This window comes from Buceros rhinoceros, unplaced genomic scaffold (assembly GCF_000710305.1).
Source record: "Buceros rhinoceros silvestris isolate BGI_N320 unplaced genomic scaffold, ASM71030v1 scaffold11083, whole genome shotgun sequence".
Lineage (NCBI taxonomy): Eukaryota > Metazoa > Chordata > Aves > Bucerotiformes > Bucerotidae > Buceros > Buceros rhinoceros.
In genome coordinates, this window is record NW_010403042.1 from 4,493 (window position 1) to 13,071 (window position 8,579).

Sequence of the window (8,579 nt, forward strand, 5' to 3'; positions counted from 1 at the left end):
CCCCCCCCTTCTGAAACGGCAGACCATTAACCTTGCTGTACCTCAGCTTACCCATGTGCAAAGTGGAGGTGAGAATATTTTCTTTTTTTAAAGGAACATGGTGGGGCTGTATTCCAGACAGCCTTTGGTGGGAGAAAGGGGATTCTTATGTTCTCAGATACGGTACAGAATCCATCTGTAAAAACACATTGACACTTTATTAATAATTTTTTTCTGCTCTAGTCACAGCTACCACCAGTCTCTACTTATCTTAAACAGAAACCGTGTTTCCTCATTCAACACAGAGAGAAAAGGCAGGCTCAGCCTTTATATAACTCTCCTGGCATCGTGCTGAACTTCTGCGTTGGAACTTGTTCAAAAAAAACAAAGTAATGTTAATTAGGGCAACAGTTTATTGAACTGATTTTGTGTGAATAATTTTTGTCAGACTCCATGCATTGTTTGCCAAATTAATTTTCCTGGTACAAGGATAGTCGTTCAGCTGTTGTTTCTCTGCTTACAGATGTGAACGCAGAATGACACTGTGCTGAAACTCAGTGACGCTGTGTTTGAGAATCTTCCTGTCATTTGTGTCAATAAACGGGAAAATAAAGACAAATCTGTTTCAATAATACATTTTCAACTTGGAGTTTGATCTTCACAAAATGAAGAGAAATATGTAAATATTTTAAGTTATTTCAGCATATATAAGAAGACCTTAGTTAAAGTCTTACTAAAAACTATTGTCACAAGTAGTGCACACAACATTCAGTTAATGGTAGTAAAATATTAATGATTTATATGATTCTTATTATTGGATGAGGAAACTTCCCTTATCCTGGAGGGCTCATGATTCTGGACTTGTCCTGAGTTTACATGCACATGCTCAACAAACTTTTTTTTTAATAGCAACCTCACAGTTTCTTCAGGCAGTGAATTGAGTTACTGTCTGTGAGTATCTGGAGCTTAAGTCAATGCAGTATAGTTTGTGTTGTCCTTAAAGGAATGGTAGCTTCTTTTGTGTAGCTAACAAGGAGTCTTTGTAGGTTTCATTATTTTTCGTGTCCTCAGTGTTTTCGAAATCGTTTTTCAAATCGCTAACTGAATGTTTCAACACCCACTCCTCACCCCTCCAAACCCCCCTCCCAACAACCCCAACAGACCACCACGGTTTCAGCTCTGAGAGCCTTGAATTTAAATGTCAAAGGGCCAAACTTTTTTTTTCTGTGAAGGAAGTCTTCTGTATCCACAGACTTCAGGTACTAAGCTCAGCAGATGGTTACACCTTGAGCTCTGCACTAAAATTGAACAGTACTGGTCGAAACAAATGAAGATAAATGGATAAATTAACTGACCGATTTAGGAAGTAACACAGAAATAGTTTCTCATCTTGCACTCTTTTGGCAGGACTTCAGTAAGAAGCAGGAGTGGAATGTGCATTGGTGTTTTGCTTTGTAATGATGACTCTGAAGCCAGCTTAGTTTCGTATGGCTTGTAGAGAGATTATTGCACTGTATGTTGTGCAGGTTTGTTGTAGGATGCTTCAGTGGGTGTCTTCTGTTGCTGCTGGTGTGCTCCAGTGAAACTCTGCGCTGCCATCCTTGGCTGGGATCCCAGCTGTTAGGCAAGAGGAGATCAAACCAAACCAAAGCTGGAAGGAAGTGGGGAAACAACTAACAGAGAGCTTGGATAGATGTGACACTGCTTTAACAGCATTTGCAGGGGGAGAATAACTCCCCAGGACAAGAGTTCCTGTGTTTGACACAGTGATAGAGCTACATCAACATATGTGAGGCAGGGGATAACTCTTTCACCTCCAGTTTTCAAGCAACCATAGATCTTTCTGAAGCTTGCAGGTAGTGCTCAGTGCAGTAAAATAACCTACATTGTGCTTGTGCTGCACTTTATTAAGCAATGCATCATAAAAGTTACTTCACTGAGAGGGGAGGGAATGGGGCTTAGGGAAGAAAACCAGTCTGAAAGCCAAGGCACTTAGCAGCTTAATCCTGTAGGAAAATAAATCCCTGCACGTATACTTGCCCTGTTGTAACTTAGTAGAATAAAGGTTGCTGAGGGCCTGTCCCTCTCCTCTGGAGCTGGCCTTGAACTGTGGAAAGTGTTCTCACCCGTGTAAGGCCAAACTGTTCAGCTTACATCTTAAAACTTTGTAAAATAAATGCAACTGTAATAAAAATATAAATACACATTCTTTACTAACCAAAAAGACCTTTGGCTTTTTGTTTAACTGAACTTAAGCATTCCCTAGACTAATGCTGGAAGCGCAGACACTGCTCTGCTCGTTAGAAAGCACTGAGAAAACCCACCTGACTGGGAAAGATAATGAAATGCATTTGCTAATCCTGTTACTCCAGATGGGTGCAATCCACCACTTAAACAACATGAAATCAACAGTTAGCATGAAAGAAGTTTCTCTTTTTTTTTTTCCTCTTCTTTCTTCTCAGTATAGTATTATAAACCAGCTAGAAAGACCCTGTGTGGGGCAACTGGTGTTCCTGTTACAGTAACTATCCTAAATGCTAAATTAAAGGCTTCACTACGCTGGCTAGTGAAGCAAGCTGTTCTCATGGCTCAAGTAATGTTACGGTGTTTATTAGCTTTCCCTCTTAGTGAAAGGTGTAGGCAGAAAGGGATCTTTATTGTCTTGTTGTTACCTTTGTCCTGTGAATCAGGAGAGGAAAGCTGCCAGAAAGAATATGGAATTATTAAATAATCCTTAAATAAGAGAAAGAAGTGGTACAGGATGTGAGGGGGAAAGAGACCGCAGTCATTGTAGTTGAAACACCGTGGGTGTTTTTTAGCTATGTGAGAAGCTATAAAGCCCTGTGAACCTTTCTGTTGCCAGGAGAGAACAGCCTTTAGTCAGTATTTACTGTCTTTGCAGGCTCCAACACAGATTAGCAACAGAAGACTGGTTAGTCTGTTATTTGGTGATGGATTTAGAGACCGCGGTATCTTGCTTGTACTTGTCTTCAGAGTGATTTGCTAATTTTTCTCAGGCGTAGCACGATAGCGTGAAGCTGGAAGTGAGATCGGTGTGTTTGTATAGATCTCTCCGCGCCTAGGCTTGGTGACAGGTACAGATGTGTGAAAGACTGAGTTGGGGTTTTTTTGTCCCCATTAGATTGGAGTCATAAAATTTGGATGGAGAAAGCAAATTAACTCCTGGTTTCTGTCATCTTCTGAAGCTATGATTTTCTAGTGGCAAAATTCTGTGAGGAACTCACTGAAAAGGATAAAGATGGATTCTGTACAGGTGACAATCGACTGTTTAGTAAAAAGGCTGTAAACCAGAGTGGTACACTTCTGGAATCGAAGGTGACCATGGGCTTCATCTGCTTTAATTCTTGGTGTCCAGGATGAGACAGAGTAGGCCTGTTTTTTTATAAGCGAGGAGTACTTGAATTCGCAGTCTGCGTGACCCAGAGCGCAGTATCTGTTAGAAACAGCCCTGAGATTTCTTAGGTTCATCATCCAGAGGTCAGATTTCTTAGGTTCATCATCCAGCGGGGCTGCTGGAAATGTGTGCTCTGGGAAACTTGCTTTTCGTTTGGACTTTGTAATCTTCTCAAATGGCAACAGCTAAGCAAAACTTTGTTTTTTTTTTTTTAAATCTATGTACATTTACTTGCAGAGTGAGGTGGAATAGCTATGCTTGCATTTAGCCTTGTATTTACAAAGGTAAGACATACTGTCCATGCTTACCTGCCTGGCATGCCTTAGTACGAAGGGCTGTTGAATAAATCTTTTCAAAATAAACAGGTCATTTGTCTGACTCTGCTTACTGTTAAAAATAACAGTATTCTGACTGGTGTTTCCTCCCCAGTCCTTCCTGGATAGGTCCTGGTGACAACCAGCCTGATCTAGGAATAACTGCAATATCAGTGCAGTGAAAACACAGCAAAAGAACCATAGAAATGTCCATATTGTTTGACAATATAAACAGGGCTTAAAGCGGCTGGATGGCAGCTGGTCCCCTGGTTTAGGGGAGAGAAGAGCTTCACATCTTTTCCCCTCTTGCCCTCTGAGCAGGGAATGAGGCAATGTCATTCTCGGGCTGCTCTGAGCCCAGTTTTTCTGTAAAAAAAAGAATGCTGCTTTTGCAAGAGGGCAGGGATGGAGAACACAGTTTTTATTCCCCGCTGGCTCTGAAGAAGGCCTCATTTTGCACAAAGGAAATGCATGAGGCACTTTTTTTCATGCATTCATGTACTCAGGCTCAGAGAGAACCTTTCAGAAAAACTGCTGGTCGGCCGTGGCATGCTACCATCCCTGTCAGTTGGCTGGTACCTTCCCAGCACCAAATGGCCTGTAATATCAGAAACAAAATGTTCCTGTTTATGAAACGTGGGAGGGGAAGTTCTCCTAACTTAAATACTGCTAAGTTACCAACTCCAAAGCAAGCATGAAGGTGCTAATAACCCTGGAGATTAAGTTTCTTATGGTTAAATGACTACTAAATGAGGCTTCAACTCTTCATCTTTCACCTTTGGGATCTCATACTGCCATGCTGACAGGGATGGCCTTTTTCATTGAGACAATCATCACAAACAGGGAGATCTGATGCAGTTGCCAAGTCACTCTGCATCATATTTGAAAAGTCATGGCAGTCAGGCGGGGTCCCCAGTGACTGGAAAAAGGGAAATGTCACACCCAAGGCAGGGAGTTGGACTGGATGATCTTTAAAGGTCCCTTCTAACCCAAACCATTCTGTCATTCTAACAAAAAGAAGTTCAAAGTATATTCCTTTACAGTGTGCTCATTATTTTTTTTTTATTTCCAACTTCTATGTGACCTTATTTTTGCTTATATGCATATCTGGAATAAACTGTTCTATTCCAGACTGCAGAACTAAAATCTGTATGGTCAGGAGGAAAAACCATCCAGCCTGAAAGCAAGTTTAGTCAAGTAGCTTGTGAGCTGTAAGTCCATCTCACAAGCTGTTGTTTGGCCACACTGTTCTCCTAAACAAAGCCAATGGATCCAAGTGGACTTGGAGTTCAGATCATTGCTGACAGTTGTCATTTATGTATTCTGAGCTGCTGAGGCTCCATTGCTCCCTTTATGTAGCCCAAACATGGACCGTGGGAGGGAAGAACGAAGGCTTATTGTCCAGTATCTATCTATGGCAGACATCTATAAAACAGTGACAAGTTTCAGATGTCATGTGTAGTGTTGGTGATATTAGTGTAGGATGCCTTGTGTTTTCCATTTCTAATGACAAATAGAGATGATTTGTCTGAAACCGATTCTGTGGAGAGACCACAGTCATGCCTGAGACGTGGATGGCGTAAATAATAGAAATTAATCTTATGCAGTGAGGTTCTTTCCCAGAATCCCCAAAATGGTTGTTGAGTTATGGTAGCAGAAGGTAAGGAGAAAAGAGGGGATTTAGAGTGGTGTTTTAAAAAGCTGCAAAGCGGAATAAGGTAATGAGCAGGATTGCTGTTACACTTCAAAATTACTTTTTTGTTAGCTTTGGTAGCACAGGATGGTGGTGGTTTAGTACAGCCGCTCTCATCTCTTCAGGACTCACTGACTTCTTTGGACACTTGAAGGAATGGTGCAGGTAAGGACATCAGCTTGAGGGGAGGACACAGCTCTTCTCTTATAAAAGCAGCTGTTAAATCACTTCACCAAAATATCACAGAAGAGCGATATTCTAGTGGAATCTTGGTAAGGGACAGAAGTGTCTGTGTTACGTTTCAAACATGAGTATTCACTCTTGGAAATCGCCTGCTTCCATGATCCAGTTCTTTTGCTACCTCCTTTACAAGGTGTGTTTCCCTCTGCACGTGGCCTGAGCATTGTCTCCTCCTGAACGTTTGCAATAGCTGTTTTACTTATTGCAAGATTAGGCAGTTGTGCCAATCCTGGTTTGATGGGATATTATCCATTTGTTCAGCCACAGTTGTTGTATATAAAATACTGTTTCACATTAAGCATTGGCAGAGGAAGTGAAGAGTGGGTTCTTGTACCCCAGTTATATGGCCATGCTGGTTCTGAATAGGTGCATTTAAAATACTCCTCTGAGCAGGCAGGCAGTTTCACTAAAACCTTCCAGCTCCACATTGTGGAAGGCAGATTGTGAGGAGTAAAGGTTTTTTAAAGGCTATTTGACAATTACAGTTATTTTTACATAGACTTTGGAGAGGGTCATGAGTTTTGCAGGTGCTGCCAGCAGCTTCCCTGATCCAAAACCAAGGAGATTTAACAAAGTATGTAGAATCTGTCATGCCCCTAATGTACTGGCACAGTCTGTCCCATATCCTTCTCCAGCTAATGTCACTGTGTTGACCCAATCATCGAGTCAGTTTATGATTTTTAATGAGTTTTGTATTCATTACACATCCATGTGCAAGAGTTGCAATACATACTAATCTCTGTCTGGACATGTTTTAAATATAGGTATGTGTTGGAGTGGCTTGAGCCAAGTAGGATCTTCTGATTTGCTTGCAGTGGAACCCAAGTTTATGACAGGTTTTTGGTCCTTTTGGAGACTTTTTGGAACAATAATTCTGTGACGGCAGATCTGTAGAGGCAGACAGTTGTAAACAGGAACCATTTTGTAGGTCGTTCTTTCACTTTTCTGTAAAGCCCGAGCATGAGCCTGAGCATGTCAGGCTCTTGGTTGGCACACCTGAAGCGTTGGGTTTAGGCGTGCTCAGAGCTGTCTGGCTGTACAGAACTGTACAGCCTGTACAGAAGTAGTGGGTAATTTAGTAATCTTCCTGGCACAGAAAACTACATCGCTGCTTGTAGAAATCACGGGCTTTGGAGTGGTTAGACCTAGGAACTGGAAGGGGAGACATGGAGTTTGCTTTTGCATTGTGTCTGGTTATACACAAAGAAAGGATTGTTCTTCCTAAAACTTTGCGTAGGATCTTATGTGCAGTTGGAGTACTTTGGGAAATATGCTTTTACAGCATTCCTGTAACTTTTTCAATTTTTTTTTAATTAATTTTCTTATCAGTGTGATTTAAATGGGATACCAAACACCTCCTCTAGTGGCTGATATTTTGGGAAAGGTGTTTTCACTTTCTTGGGACGATTTTAACAAATGAGTAGGATGTCAGGAATACTTGACTGCTAAACCACATTGAATTGCAGACTAGCTCTTCATGAGAGAGCAGGCTAGTGGCTGGCCGCTACGGTTCTTGAGTGTTGCAATGCCCAATAACATGAAGAATACTGAGCTCTGAAGTTAGGAGGGGTTTGAGTAACCTCAACTCTTAATCTTCATTTAAGAGTTATTTTTTTCTTATTCGTAAGCTATTGCTGATATTGGTAGATTTCCAAAATTTAATGGGAATGGAGAGCATCCATGGCATTTTTCACGCCCTACTGAGGAGTAGTAGATGGATAAACCGACAGAGGGGTTAGCCGTTGCATGCGTCACTTTTACCATTACAAATTTTTTACAATTGCAAAACTTTACCTACTTCCCAAGTTATCTTCAATCTAGTTATTTAAAAAAAAAAACCAACTTTCTATCACTCTCAATATATTTTAGAAGAGTGAAAACATTTTTGCTGGAATCTAGGGGAAAAGAGTATTGGCTGAAAAAATACAGTTGTCTGACCAGCTACCATTGATGAATGTATTGTTTGCTCTGAAGAGATTATGGGGCAGGCCTCGGTTGTTACGAGTTGCTGTCATGCTAATGATGGAGGCAGAGGGTTTCATCAGCCATGGTAAGCAATTTCTTTGTGGTGGCTGAAGCGTGTAGCAGGAGTGCTTTTTTAGTTTGGGGAATTCTCAAAATAGGTCAGGCTAGTACAGATCTGGGATGCAGTGACCTTTAGCGACCGGAAGATAGGTATCATCTATTGGGCTGAGTCCATAAAGATATTAAGAGCATGCTTGTGGCTGGGTATGTGTTTTGTTCTTATGCCTTCTAATATTACAGTAAACAACAAAAGCTGATATTTATTAATGTACTTGTAGGAGTATTCTCATTGATATCAAAGGGATTACTTGCGATTAAAGCTGAGCATGCATGTAATTCCTTGTAGAGTTTGGGTTTCAGATGAATTTAACAGCAACAGGAAGGAAAGAAAAAATGTTCTTCTGTCGTGCATTGTATGTCATTGTTTCACCTTGGTTATAGCCACCTTTTCTAGATGTCTGATCCTCCTACAGCGAAGAAGAAGGCTTGTAGTAATACCTAGTTCCATTGCACTTATCATCACTATGTCTAAGAGTGCTCTCCAGAAGAGAGAGCTTTCTCCTGTTCTGGAATTGGGAGGAGCAGCAGGGAAAAGGGATGTGATTTGCTTGCTTTAGGTCACTGTTGGGTTTGTGTCTGGAGGGATTTTGGTGGTGGGAGAGGGGGCTGCTGGACACAGCCCCTGTAAGAAGCTTCGAGAAAGCGCCTCTGGATCCAAGTCAGCCCTGCCTCTGGCCAAGGCTGAGCCAGTTGATGTCTCTGCGATAAACATATTTAAGAGGGGAAATGTGTTTGACAAGGGCCTTTGTTTTGGGACCTCTGTTTTGCTTTGGAGGGGGGTAGGACAGAGAGAGAGAGAGAGAGAGAAACCGTGTGGATATCCAGGTTAGTGAGGAAGGAGGCAGAGGGATAC

General features: G+C 41.5%; 1 protein-coding gene across 1 annotated transcript in view; it reads left to right on the top strand.

Moving 5' to 3' along the window:
* BLVRA (biliverdin reductase A) overlaps positions 1-8,579 on the top strand; it is a 30,954-nt gene that overhangs the window by 660 nt on the left and 21,715 nt on the right. The gene's annotated exons all lie outside the window — the stretch shown is intronic.